General features: G+C 41.8%; 1 protein-coding gene across 5 annotated transcripts in view; it reads left to right on the forward strand.

The window, feature by feature from the left end:
- The window catches only part of prkcab (protein kinase C, alpha, b), a 94147-nt gene that overhangs the window by 30662 nt on the left and 48441 nt on the right, over nt 1-15044 (forward strand). The window lies entirely within an intron of this gene.

Below are 15044 nucleotides of genomic sequence, written 5' to 3' on the forward strand. Positions count from 1 at the left end.
ATGACATAAAGTTGCAAGTTGATTTTGTCTCCTGAAACAGTTTTTCTTTTAGGTTGGTTTCCCCATCAGTCTGTTTAAATCCAAAGCCTCTCTCGTCTGCTTCTCCTCTCTCCACCGTCTTTACAGACGTAATGCAAGAAAATCCATTCAGCCTGACCATTTAAACAACACTCAAAAGCCCAGCTTATCAATAATATATTATGAGAGGGAGCATTGCAATATATCATCATATTGATATTGAGTCAGCCTGTAAAAAAAATCATCTACCTGCAGTATGTCTCGTGCTGCATCAGCAATTGTTTCCACACATCAGGCGTGATAACGTTGTCCCTCATTAGCCTCCTCTTTCATCCCCCAAGCCCATCTGATGCTGTTGGGGCAGGGTGGTGGCGTGTTATCAGTGTCAGAGTCTGACCTCTGTGGTCCCTCGGGATGCAGTATCTCTGTTTGCAGTGCATGTGTGACCCCTCTGTAACAGTTGAACCTCAGTCTCCTCTTCCCTCTGGCCGGGAACGGGATCTGTCCTTGGTTAGATAAGAGACAGAGGTCGAGCACAGCCGCGGCATTGCACTGACGTCTGTGTCCTTACATGCAACAAGCTTTGACAAACCAATAGCACATGTGAACATACAGTCTGTGCACACATGCAGAGGATGAGCCCCCCGTACTGTCCCATCAGTGGCACTTTCTTCAACTCTATTTTATGTCTTAAAACACAAAAAGCCAAGTAGACTCTTGTGTTCTTGCGCAAGACTTGCTAATGAATTTTCCCTTGCTGAGCCAATTAATACGCACACACATCCGCAGCCAATTTCCTCTTTACACGAGCAAGAGCATCAAAATCTGTCTTTAATGACTCCACTGTCTTACACTTTTGATTAACTCTGTTTGTTCAGCGCCTCCTCACTGTGATTTTCAAGCTCTCCTCATTAAGCAACATCAGAAGTCATTTTAAAGTGTGAAACAGAACGTCAACGCAGTTTAGTGAAGCCGTTGCATCCCAGGCAATCAGGAGGGCACTTCTGTTTCTACGCCTTGTGTTTTATCAACTTCTATCAGAGCAGTGGCTCTGTATTGGCTTCTCTTCATCTTGCTTCATTTATAAGACTCATTAGTCTTGTCTCTCGCCCTCCAAGACCCATTGTTCATTCATTTTCTGTATCACTTCTGAGCTACCTTCTTGTTATTCCACCATGCATCTCCTCAGCTCTGTCCATCTCCCTGCCTAACTCTCTCTCTCTCTCTCTCTCTCACACACACACACACACACACACACTGTTATTGCTGGCTTCAAGTGCCCATTGTGAGTTTTGGTCTGCCTGTTTTTGTGCCCATTATCTACCGACAGGCTTTGGGACAGACTGAATAGAGAGCACTTTGGGGATGGACCTCTTTGAATTCCAAATGATGATACGCTATTTTTATTTTTATTATTTTAGAGCACAGCACTTATTTTCCTTTAATTGTGTCTGTTTTTATTATACGCTTCTCAATTAAAACCTAAAAGTATCTTAAAGGTGAGAAATTGAGAACTTTAAAGCTAAAACACAAGTTGTTTTAAAGGATAAGGCAGGTGTTGTTCTACATTGTCAATAAATCCCATAAAAAGACCAGAACAAACACTGCCTCTCCTTCTACCTTCTCACGTCTTCATCGTGGTTTGCATTGTTTTAATTAGTAGTTAGTCAAAAGAAGGATTTATGGAGACTTTTAGACTTTTAGGTGTGATAATAATCTGACTTTTCTAAACATTTAGTCTATGTGTGCATTGTTTACTTTCTGACATGGTTCTGCAGCTAAAGAAGACAAGTCAACTGAGCTTTCTTACTTTGTAATAAATCACAGATGAAGATGAAGAAATTATCAGGATTCATTCACTTTTATTGAAGCAAGAGACTGGCTCGCTTTGTTGCCACAACTAGATTTTTTTTTACATACGTTTCAACAACTTTCTTATTTATGCTAAAGAATATAAGTTGTTGTTTTTACAGTGTACCTTGTCTGTCTCTCCCAGCCCATTAAGTCCTACTGAAAACAGGACTCTTTAAAGTTGAGTCAAGAATATACTTTTAAAATAAATTTTTTTAAAAACAGCCAGGCGCAGTAGTTTGTAGTAAAGTTTAGTCAAACTGGAGTAAATTGTGCATTTGTTGGGGACTATTTTTAAGCGGTGGATTAATACATATTTGGTGTGTTTGAGTATTAATTGCAGCAGAACTACAGTGCACATGTTCATCATTGTAATGAATAAACATGTCGCCCAGTGCCACAGTGTGGCTCATTGATGTTTTTTTTTATTTTTTTTTTTATAGTTTTTGGGCAACAATGGAGGTCTAAGGCAAAATCAGGCTTTGGCTGCAATTTATCAATTCATTGTTGGTTTTGCTCTTCTCATGGGATTTGTTGCCAATAAGAAAAATAAGGAATATCACCAGACTTATCCTTTAAACGGCACATGATCAGTCAATTAATGGATTCATCGGCCTCAGAGTGAATCACTCACCAACATCCATCCATCCCTCCCACCATCTACACTCCTCCATCTCGGGCCGCTCAGCTTCTGAATCAGTGTGGTGTCAGGACTCTCGGAAACTGGCTCGGGGGTTCGGACACACACACACACACACACACACACACACACACACACATTGTCACTTTCTCTCTTACTCACACACACACACTCCCCTTTGCACTGTGGGTTGTGAGTGACCCTTGTGTCAGCCTCGGTGCGCGAATGGCGTCATCTATCCGGCAGATGCTTTGATCCAGTCACAGAACGACATGGAGGAGAGAGAGAGATGTTCGCATTAGCATTTGAGTGAAAAGTGCTCTCTCTCTCCGTCTCTCTCTCATCTTTGTTTTTCATTCAGCACATTGTGAGGCGTAGGTGGTAAATAGTGCTGTATTATCAGTCAAGGATCACTCTGGAACCAGTGAATGAAGGTGACTCATCCATAGAGAAACAATATGGGCTTCACAACCAGGTTACGTACGCGTAATAGGCCTAGATCTTTAACCAGATCGAGCCCTTTTAAAATCGTCTTTTTTTTCCTTTTTGTAATATTACTTCATTTCAGTTACAGATTTGGTCGCTGTGACCTGGGAGATTATGCTTTACATGGGTATATTGCTGTTACTCTTCTTGGCAAATCCTCTTTCCAACCATCTGTCTTTTGCCCTGTTCATTAACAACACTACTGCAGAGCGTTTGCATGAGCGTCATGTATTTTAGATGGCTTTTTTTTCTTCATCCCTCTCCATGTGTTTGACTTGATCACGTGTCTTTGCCTTACTGGACATTTTTTATATCTTTGTGGGATTTGTTAAATGGTGGATATGTATTACATCTACAATGTTAAGAAAAATATCTGTTTCAAGCCTCCCTGCTGACCCAAGGCTGACTTGACCATGCGCACAATATCAAAGTCCCTTCAGTGTTACATAAACTATTCAGCCTGTCAAAACAACCTCCCCCTGCTATGTGAAGTGAAAACATCAACCAACGTGTTTTGGAAAAGGTCAGATTATTAACCACCGTGATTGAATGTGTTGGAAAATTATGTAAAAAGTAGGGCAGCGACTGATCAATTAATCTGCAGATTAATTAAATAAAATTAAATCTGCAGAATTTTTTGCCAGGTTGTCAAAATAGTTGCCGATTCATTTTCTGTCAATGGACTTATCGATCGACTGCTATATATATCGATCAGCTATAGGAAAAAGTCAATTTCCAAAATATGTATATGTGAACTTAGTGACTTATCTTCATAAGGTAGTTTGCTACACTCAAAACAGAGAAATGGGAATATTATGGAGCATGGTCAAGTAATAAAGTCAAGAAATACGCACTGATTTGTTGAACCACAGCCTTATGATTTGTGAGCCAGCCAGAAAGAATCACCCATGAGGACTTTTAGGAGAACTTGTGCCGATCCTGGAGAGTGTCCAGAGTTAACAATATAGAAATAAGCAAATACTTAAATACTTACCAATACGCATTGGCATATTATACACATTTTATACACCGTATGAGCTGAATGTGTCCTGGCTCTTTAACAGATATTCCCTCCAGTGCCAGAAGAAGTAGAAGCTGCTGCCGACAACGAAACTGAGCAAAGAGCCTCGTGAATTCATGGGACTGCACCAGTTTTTTCAGTCTCACATGGTCCTAGCTTAACAGGCATCCTAAACTCCATCATATTGCCAGGAACATATTCCTCGCAGCCAAAACAAACGCAGTAGTTCACAGTGATGGAAAAACAAAACAAAACAGTGGAACTGAAGCCGAAACTGGTGAAAAATAACTGACTGGACTTACTACTACTACTACTACTACTACTATGTAGTGTGGTGTCTCTGGCCTCAGTGGACCTTTTTAGTGGTTTGCCTACATTTGCTGTGTATTTTTGTCCGTTTGGCTTTTGTCCTGTACAAATTTGTTTTATTGCAAAGGCACAGAAATAAAAGGCAACTCCACATCTGCAGAAAATCTCCTTTTTGCTGCCCATCAGTGGTTTAATTCCTCACCTTGCTGCAGTGATGTAGAAGTGTACTCGAGGGTGTGTCAGTACATCACTCTCGGCTGTGGTTTCAGATGCCACACCCGTCAGCAGTGGCAGAAGAAGTATTTAAGTATTACCTACTAAAAGTAACAATACAACACTATAAAAATACTCCAAAGTCTTAAAGTATGAGAAGTATTAGCAACAAAATGTACTTAAAGTATCAAAAACAAAAGTACTATGGTTGATGCAGTACTAAAATGTTACAGTTGGTGGAGGTGCAGCAGATTAGTTAAATCTTTAACAATGCATCATATATTTTTAATTTAACATTTTTAAAATATAAAATCTTAATCTGAAAATGTACAATATAATAAATGTAGTGGAGTAAAAAGTACAATATTCCTCTAAAATGTAGTAGAGTGTAAAGTAGCACAACATGGTACTGTGTGTCAAAAGTATTTAAGTACACTACTTGAGGAAATGCACTCAGTTACTTTCCACCACTGTCCAGGTGCAACACACCTAAAACCTTTAACCAAAGACTTGAAACTAGCAAAAGACTGCAGTAGTCTTTAATCACAACCACTGCTGTGTGCTGAAGTGCAGCTTCTCAATCTAATGTATGTTGCTCCCTTTCTCATTAAAACTGCACTGATTTAACTGAGAACCACAGTGACTCACTCGTACAGGTGAGACTCTTACAAACCCCTCATCAAGTAAGTATCTACATAAGCTACTACACCCGCCCCCCGCCCCCCCTGTTTTCCTCATTACAGCAGTCATCAGCGTTTAGGCCTGTTGACTTTGACTCTGCTGAAACCTACACTGTTGACTTAATTGGTACGACGAGCAGAGTGAGAGGCATCATTAGCCACTGGCTCCTGTGAAAATGGGGATTTCGCTGAGAAGAGGAGAGGGAGAGGAAAGTAAGCGTAATTTACAAGAAGAAGATTATTGAGTGGCTACATTGTTTAGCCCTCAAAACAAAGCTTTATTTCTTATATAGGACATTATCTTACACATACACAAATCTATGTAGCCCCTGCAGTAGGTGAAAATTACTGAAACATTACTTTGGATTTGTAATCCACTCTCAAATTGGACATCATCCCCTCAAAATGTGAATTTATGCCCTCAAATGAAGAATAAACTGTTGTTTAAGCTTGAAAAAATTCGTGCAAACATCCTCATCCTTCCTTATTGTAGAAAAAACAGATTTAAATTAGTCAGATAAGCATTTTATGATAAAGTCGATGTTCGTCACTTTCTATAAACTCAGCTTCACGGATCACAGGGATTACTAATTACTAATTTGAGGGGAAAGTTTCCATTTAAATCAACACAGGAGGCATAATTTAGAAATAAACTGCTTGCAAAAGAACCAAACCAGCTGTTTCCAGTTCAGTAGTTAACCATCAGCTGTATCCAAACGAGGTCATCTGTAATTCAGCTGCAGCTGCAAACTGTGACTGTCCGTGTTTGGAAAATGATATTAGGATGGGAGCTCACCGGTGCTGCCAAAACTGAATTATAAGTTCTTGTGGGTGAGGTAAAGCAGCACACTGAGAAGTGTGTGTGTGTGTGTGTGTGTGTGTGTGTGTGTGTGTGTGTGTGTGTGTGTGTGTGTGTGTGTGTGTGTGTGTGTGTGTGTGTGTGTGTGTGTGTGTCAGGATAGGTGTGTATGTGTGCAGGTGACTAATTAACCAGCAGCACATATGAGACGTTCACTGAGTGGGGGAATTATACAGAGGGTGGACACTATCACAAACACCTGTGCCTGTAATAAATACTACTTTAGAGAAGGTTATAATCAGTTTTGGTTGATAGTGTGGAAGAGAGCAACTGATTTAGGAGGTTTATGTAAGATTTGTCTCCATATGTATATAACACGTTTCTCTGCGCTGCACTTTCAGGCGAGGAGACACATTACGATTGTTGAGCCAGTTATAAATATGATTTGAGCTTGATGACTGATTTATCTGACAGTTACATTGTCTCAAAGCTGAAAACAGGGTTGTCTTTCCAACCTCATGAAAAGTTGACCTTTTGCAATCAGCACTAGTTCACAATCGTCTGCCAAAATTATAACCTACCAACTTTACAGATATTGAAAATGTGAACAATTTATAATAATGACAGTGGAAAAATGGTTGTTTCTTGTGTTTCACATCATAGTGGATATAATGTATATAATTTTGTATATATATAATGTTGTACTTGCTGCCGACGCTGGCTTAGGTAATCTCATTGCATTTAATTTGGACTAATTATGACTGATGTTGCTCTTTCTTGGACACCTTTCATCTGAATATTAAATTAGTGCTGATGACATGAATATGAGCACGCAATCAGTCACCGCGCCTGAAATCCCACAGGAGGAGCTCATATTACTGTTGATGTTCCACTTATTTGTGCAGAAAAAAAACAAGATGGCGGGCTGGTTTATTGCCTGGTGCGCAGTACCTGTCAACTGTCATCCGCCTACCATCAACCTGTATAGAAAGAGAGAGCCAGAGCATCACAATGAGTCAGATGAAAAGAGTTGAGTTGCTGCATGTTTCTGCATCACTTTGACACATTGACAAGTGTGTGTGTGCTGAAACAGGCCAAATCCCTTGTTCCTTCCTTCTCCTGGTCCTGCTGTTGGCGGCTGTGACAGCTGAGTGCTTCTTCTGTTTTTACCGTCAGAGGTTGCAGCCTCTGTCCCGATGCAGTTTGGGGACATTTGTCCTCTTATGTCTCTTATTTGGTCACCTACAATTGAGACTTTACTTTCATTCTCAGTTCCTGTGCTCAGATGTCAGTGATTCCAGGTCTGTTTCATGCTGCACAAACATCAGTGACAACTACTACTGCTTGGTATCATTAGCCTTGCCTGGTAGCATACAGCAGCCTACACTTCAGCTGCGTCTCGCACCATTAGCCAGCCAGTCTCGAGCCATTACCCTCCCAGCAGCTCAGCTCTAGCCAGCAGCAACAGCTGGGAGAGCTAGCTAACACGCCCGCCACAGCTACAGCTTACACAATGTCAAATCTCCCCACATGTCAATGCTGAAGTGCACAGAGAGCAGATTAGAGCTTAGAGCCCAGCCTCTCGCTCAGCGCGTCAACACGTGCCGCAGAGTGCAGCCACAAGAGCAGGCGGGGAGGATGAATTAACTCGACGATAACTTGACACAATATGTAAAGTCAGAGGCTTAAAAGACGAACGTCTGTCTATGTGTCATTAACCCAGAGGAACAGATCGCTCTCTAGATTACTGGTGTTTTGATTATGTAAGGCTCTTCGGTCAAAAATCACAATCTGTAAGCAACTTTCTTTACTTTACCAGATGTCCCACCCTGACGCAGCCTCTGGTGATTTCACACAGATTGCTCTCAATGAGAAGGATGACTGAAAATACTTCACCACTGCTGCTTAAAGTCAGAGGATGTTGTTTATGGCGTCGCCGTCAGGCTCAGAGCTGATGTAGTTTTACTTTTTAAACAGTGTTTTTTTTGCCTTTGTTTTCTTGCAACATATTGTGCAGTGCAAAGCAGTGACGGGCTCTTCAGTCAGCTCACAATGATAGTAATAATAAGTAATAATTCATATGGAATTTACAAATATTTAATTATTACTGCATCTGTGATTTATCAGGAAAACCGGCTTCTTCTTGGTGGTGGATTGGATTGTACCTCATTTGTACTGTGGACAAAAGTGTCTGCCAAATGAATGCATGCAAATGCAACAGATTAGTATGATATTAATAATTAATCAAGTCTCGTTTTTATGTCAAGAATAGTTTAGCTAACACACTAATGCATAAAAATGGCCCGCTGTGGAGCACAACCAGAAGTCAGATTTTATTCAAAATTACTCTCTCACTCTAAATTAAACTCCAGTCGGACAGGATTAACATTACAGGGAGAGGCTGAATGTTCACTGTAATTTAACTCATCGTTGCAGACGGGATGGTGGAATTATAGCATGTGGTCTCGGACATTCAGCAGGACAAAAGTTTTCAAAAGCGTTTTTCCAAAACAGAAAACCAGTACTGTACTTCCAAATGCGCCTATATTTTGGCGTTAACATGTTTCCCTCCATTTTCAAACTAAAGTCAAGTTTGATTTAAATTATGGGAGGACCAGCGTGTTTGCTTAATAAACTGTAGGTAATAGCAGCTTATTACTGGGGTGAAAAATGACTTACCAGTGCAGGTAATGTTAAAATCACTCCTCCTCCCCTGGAGAAATAAACTCAGTTCAAATTTACAGGATCATTTGGTTCACCTGGTTCAAAAATCTAGCAATTTTAACTTTGTATTATTTAGATTAAAAGGAAGATGCTGGTTAGTTTAGTTAAGGAGGACATTAGTTACATATATACAATATTTGTATATACTTCTTGATAATTCTGTAATATTTACAACATGCAACGTTCAAAAGATATAAAGTGCATGAAAACCCGTATTTTAATTATCAGAAATCAATAAGCTTGAAAGTCTCAGATGTCTGAACAGCTGGAAAATATGAGCGATTACATAAGCTGCTGATTTAATCACAGATATCAAATTGCAATCTGCAGTTATTGGTCTCATGCCTGGTTACATAAGCCACAGTGTTAGTTAGCTGATGGATTTGGGGCCTTGTTGGGGACTCTGGTTTCCACCTGCTGTCCCAAGGCAGGAAGCAATAATGAGGAATTTAAGAATACGAGTGGTGGGAGACACTGAAGACTCCCAGTGGCAAAGTGGTCCTTTAGTGCCACATCTGGATATTAAACAACAGAGAATTAATGCTATTTGTGGCTCTTAACACTGCTGGGCTTTTGTGTGAGAATAACATGTAAACAGGAATGTACTAAAAGTTTCACGCGCCTAATTACGCAGGAAACGCGTCAAACTAAACTTCTACAGTAAATACATCTTATTATTATTATGTTTTCGTGTGCACCTCTTCCTGCGCTTGAGCGTGAGTGTACGGAGATGTAATACACATGGCGTCAGACGGTCTCTTTTTAGTGCTGCTTACAGGGTGTGCAAATGAAAACATCGCACGTCGCCTAAATGCAGCACGCCTAAATGCTGGAGTGTGAAGAACACTGTTTGCGTGACTGTCCCCAGGCTGTGCTGCAGAGAGAGGGGAAACACTCTCACTCTCACTCTGCTTCTCCCCGCCTCAGGTCTCTCTGCCCTTATTATCTGTCACCCAGCTCCGCTCGTGTCTGAAAATGGCCACCTTACCAAAACACACACAGTGGGGCATCTGTGCTGTAGCGCAGCCACCAGCTGACTTCTCTGCAAATGCCCGCCTCTGTTACAGCAGCGACAGCCCTGCACAGCAGTGGGTGGGGCACGATTTAAAAGGTCTGAGTCGGTGAGCCAATGAACCAGCAATTTGCCTTTCACAGCTGGGGGTGTTTGTGTTTGTAGTGGTTTATAATGCTCACCTTTAGATAAAACTGCTGGAAGGGCATCAACTAACAACGTCATAATTACCCAGAGCCTCAGGTTAAGTCCTCATGTTGTTTATTTTATCTGACTAACAATCGAAAACCCAAAGATATTCAGTTTTCAATGATTTAAGACAGAGAAAGCAGTGAATGTTTGTCATTTATGCTTGATAAATTACTTCGCTTTTCAATTGACTGACTAATTGTTTCAGCTGTAAAAAGCTGTAAAATGTTTTCTCTGACTAGTTAATTTTCACTGATTCATTTGATGTGACTTTTGAAAACAGTGTCAGGCTTTAGTTTGTGTCTGTGCAGCCTGGTGAGGGACTTCTCTTGGCTTGACAGACACTAGATTGTGTTTATCTTGCATTTTTGTAGGTCAGCATGATTGTTGACAGTCTTAAAGCCACACTTGTGTGTGTGTGTGTGTGTATGTGTGTGTGCGTGTGTGCGTGCGTGCGTGTGTGTGCGTGCAGACCAATTTTGATTTGTTTCGCACCAAAGTGATGACTGGGATTCTGAGAAACTGGAAAGTAGGTTTTGTATTAAAGGTTGCCCTGTGGAGTTTTTGACCACTAGTAGTGCAGTAGAGCGATATCTTTATGACTGGGTCTCCATTTTGTTTTTTCTTGTGCAACTGCGCAAAGACCATGGATGTATTAAGAGAGCTGGATACGGTGCCGCCACTCAGCCTTGCTGCCAATTTGTCCCAGAGGCCACTCGCAGTCCCAAAGACCACCAAATACACCATCACTTCTGTAAAACCTTTAACTGGAAACAGGGTCTGTCATCACTCTTTGCATCATCATTTTTTAATCCACAAAGATTTTCTATTTGTAAAACTTTCTCAGAACCTACAAAAGTTAGTTTTATGTGCAAGACAACATTTTTAATTAGAGACACGGTATGTAAACAGTGTAAACTACACAGGGGACCTTTAACTTTGACAGCTGAATATGAAATTGTACCAGGGAACTTGTCTTCAGTTAGTACATCAGTGATGGCAGCTGGAGGGACGCCATGCCTTACTCGCCGCTCAGGCAAATTCTCAAATGCAGAATTTCCCTACATTCTTGTACATTGCATATTTTGTTCCTCCATTTGCTTTAAGATGAGTTTGATTACTGATGCTGCACTGTTTCTTCAAAGCAAACTTTTGTTTTCCCCGTTCCAACATACTTAAGTTTAGCTAGATATAACAGGATGGCCCCAACAGCTGCATAAAACAACACCAACTGTCTCCTCCACCCTCCCCTGTGTGCTTTCCTGAGGAAAACATGGTTAATAGTGTGATTATGAAATACCACTGTGTGTGTGCGCTCATCTACTGTATACTTGTGCATGCTCCACAGCATGCATGATGAGTGGATCTTCCTTTTGCTTGTTAACAGTGCGCCTCATTAAAATCCCCTCGCAGGCCGACAATGACAGAAGCCTTCTGCTGAAATAAACCCCACAGACCTGGACAGGAGAGGGAGCTCGGGAGGAGGAAATGAGCGTGAAGCTATTAGGAAGATAGAGAAGATTTACTGGAGAGTTTCAGCGTAACAGTTGGGTCAGACTGTTCCAGCACTAATAACATTAAACGATTTTGAAAAATTATGAGCGCAGCAAAAAGCGACATAATATGAGTGGACATTGCAATTATTAAAGCCGTAGGCTCATTCCAGCCCACACAGCCGGTATGTTACACACGGGACGCTTGGTTTCCAATCTTGTTTAGGTTAAAGAGTCAAAGAGCTAATGGAGAAATACTTGCTCTGCACTGTCGGCTCTCTTATTAGCCTCATAGTTTTTACAGCCCGGTGTAACCAATGCATTTGTAATGGAGGGTAATTAAGGCTCGATCATCTCGAAGATAAACATAGATACTATTTTGGCACAGATAGAACCATTCATCTCGCTTATCAACATGCCCCGCGTGCCAATTATGTCCAACTTCCCCGTGAAATGTTAATTAATGGGAGTAGGTCATGTGTGGAGGAGAATTCATTTTCTCCTTCTAATAAGGGGAAACGAAGTGTGCTGAAACTTCAGACATTTTCAGAGGGTTAGGAAGTTTGGCTCCAAAAGAAAGGCCTGCAGAAAAAAAGAGAAATGCAAAGGTGGGAAAAGACAATGAGAGTATGTAGAAAGAGTGTAAAGACTATGCACAGAGGCAGGCTGGGAATACGAGGGTGGGCATTGAGCTCCCGTCAAAGTTTTATTATATTAAGAGGAATTTAGTGAAGAGAGCTGCTGCACCTGAAGTCCTGGTCTTTAAGAGAAGTAGGAGGAGGAGTGGATAATGAGGACGGAAATGAGAGGAGAGAGTGGTCAGAGGAGAAGGAGGAGTGACGAAGAACGAGCACATGGTGGTCAAGCAAAGATGGGAAAATGAGGAGCGTAGAAGGGGGAACTACTCTCCTCGCATGAACTGGGAGGAAGGAAAAGTAGAGCAAAGAAGGAAGTCTGGGAGCTGGAGGGCTTTCTGCCTGCAGGGAAGATGGAGGAGAAAAGGCGGGTGGGGGTTGGAGGAGGAGAATGTGGTTTGTAGTATGTTGTGTGTGTCAAAAGGCCAGTCCCTGCAGGGCTGTGCTGAACAAGAGGAGGAGCGGTAATCAGGGTGCAATGGAGATGCAACATAGTTAGCTTAGCCTGCAAGATGAGCCTCACTGAGGAGAGACAGACTGGCCTGTGAGTGACCCTAAAGTCTGCACACGCACACACGCACACACACACACACACACACACACACACACACACTCGCTGACAGTTACTGTAAAGAGTGTGTGATGGTGATGATGTGTATCACTACAGAGCATGATCACTCTTGTATCCATGTACTCGTGTGAGTTACGCCGTGGCTGCCAGTGTTGGTGTGTTCTCCAAGTTCTTCATGTGTGTTTACCCCCTGCTGGGCCGTATGGTGTATGTGTGTGTGTGTGTGTGTGTGTGTGTCTGTCTGTGTGTGTGTGTGTGTGTGTGTGTGTGTGTGTGTGTGTGTGTGTGGGCGACCTGCCCTTCTCTTTGCCAAGTGCATCTGCTCCCATCTCCTCTCATTTTTAGGAGCATTTGGTCCCTCAGAACATTCTTCAGTCCTCTCTTCTCTTCTTCTGTGGTGCAGAATCAGACGCCGAAGAGACTTCTTTTTTGTCGGACATCTATTCATAGCTTCGTAGCTCGTGTCAATCCAACTTTTTCAACGCCTCAAACACAGTTTCCTGCCGATAAGAGTACTGATCCGATACCAGTGCTTTTTCCCAAAGTTTTAAATCTATAAAACAAAACCAAATATATTGACCAAAACAGAGCTAAAAGAGTGAATATTCATGACCAGAAACACGACACCAAATGAATGATAATGTTGGGGCTCACCCTGAGGGACAGGGTCAGGAACTCAGACATTAGGAAGGAGCTTGGAGTAGAAACACTGTTTCTTCATGTTGAACGGATACAGTTGAGTGGTTTGGGCATCTGATTAGGATATCTTCTGGGCATGTTCAATTTGGAGGAGACCCCGAGCCAGACCCAGAACCGTCTGGAGGGATTTCATACCCCATCTGGCCTGGGGACGCCTCCGGATCCTTGCTTAGCCTGCTATGTATGGATACATTTCTGGTTTATCGTCATTAGAATATATAAAGGGAGAAAAGTGTGAATCAAATCAATCAAGACAAAACTACTGTGCATTATGAAAAATCATCAAAAACACTTTGTTTTGCGTTACTTTTCAGTTGGTTGTAGCCAGAATCTTGTAATGTCATGTATTTGTGTTTTAGGTACATCTCTCAGTCAGGTACATTCACTGTCACACACACACACACACACACACACACACACACACACACACACACACACAACAGATAGCTGCCCCAGAAACGTCAGTCTGAGCCAGTGCTTGTGGCTGCGGTGTTACTGAAGAGAGGAGTTGTTTAGAAAGGTGGACTCTCGAGGAGTTTAGCCTCCCTGACATGTTTGCCTCTCGTGGGCCAACAAGCTGTGCTGTTGTGACCCATTGTACTCCTCACACTAACCCAGTTTGATCTCTTTTTAAGTTGAACTTCCTCTGTTTACCTCGGCCCGTTTCTTTGGATCACACTGGAAGCTTTGTGGTACCAATCGTTGCGTTGACATTATTAATGAATAAGTGATTACTTCATGTGCCATGATACCACATGTCCCGATTACATCCAGGAGCCTCGCCAGTCTGCGCTCCTTCCGCCAGACAAACGAGCACTAACCTGACTGAAAGGTGTTGAATTGCGCGATCCTTATCCAACTCTACACTCAGACAACAGCAGAACCTTTTGTGTTTCAGACGCTTATTTCGCCTTTAATCATTCCAGACACACGAGCACTCATCGCTGGATGTGATTGCTGAATGAATGGAGGCTCATTTAGTGCAGACAGACTAATGATGGTGCGAGATCCTGTGCTCCCCACTAAGACGAAGTGTAGAAGATGAATAGTCATAAAACCTGCACTCTCAGCAGGTGAGACACTCGGAGTGGCCTGTTGGGAGGTGTTTGAGATGAGGAAGCGCATCATGGAGCCTAACTTGATTTAAGAACTTAATTGCTGCGTGTGAACAACACCTCACTGCTGAGCATAATTTCATAAAGCTCAAATTGGGTTTCGTCGTCGATGATTAATGTGCATAACAATGCCTCTGAGTGCATGGAGATTTTGGATAACAGAGGTGGATTTAGTGTTATCATGTATACACTTCCTATTTAAATGCCACTGCAACGGCTGTGTCTCTTGCTCTTTGGCATTTAACGAATCCCAAATTGATATCAAGGTTCATTTTGTTGCCTGATTCACTAATAAAAGAGAAGATTAAGTCTGGATTTAAGTTTGATTTACTAATAATGAAAAACAGACTGTGTGCTGTACCAGAGCCTGAATGAATAGGTCAAGTATCTGTAAAGAATCTGTCTGAAAAATATGTATTGTATTTCTAAAAAGGTATTGTGTTTGAGTCTCTCCTTCCCTTTGTCCTCATTCTTCATATTTTCTTCAAGTTCATCACTTTTTTCCTGCAACTTCTGCAGATTGCTTTCATTGTCGTTCAGTCATCACAAATGCAACAGCAAAGACTGACCGGGGACATAAGACTTGCTT

The sequence above is a fragment of the Enoplosus armatus genome, chromosome 17, assembly GCF_043641665.1.
Source record: "Enoplosus armatus isolate fEnoArm2 chromosome 17, fEnoArm2.hap1, whole genome shotgun sequence".
NCBI classification, from domain to species: Eukaryota; Metazoa; Chordata; class Actinopteri; order Centrarchiformes; family Enoplosidae; genus Enoplosus; species Enoplosus armatus.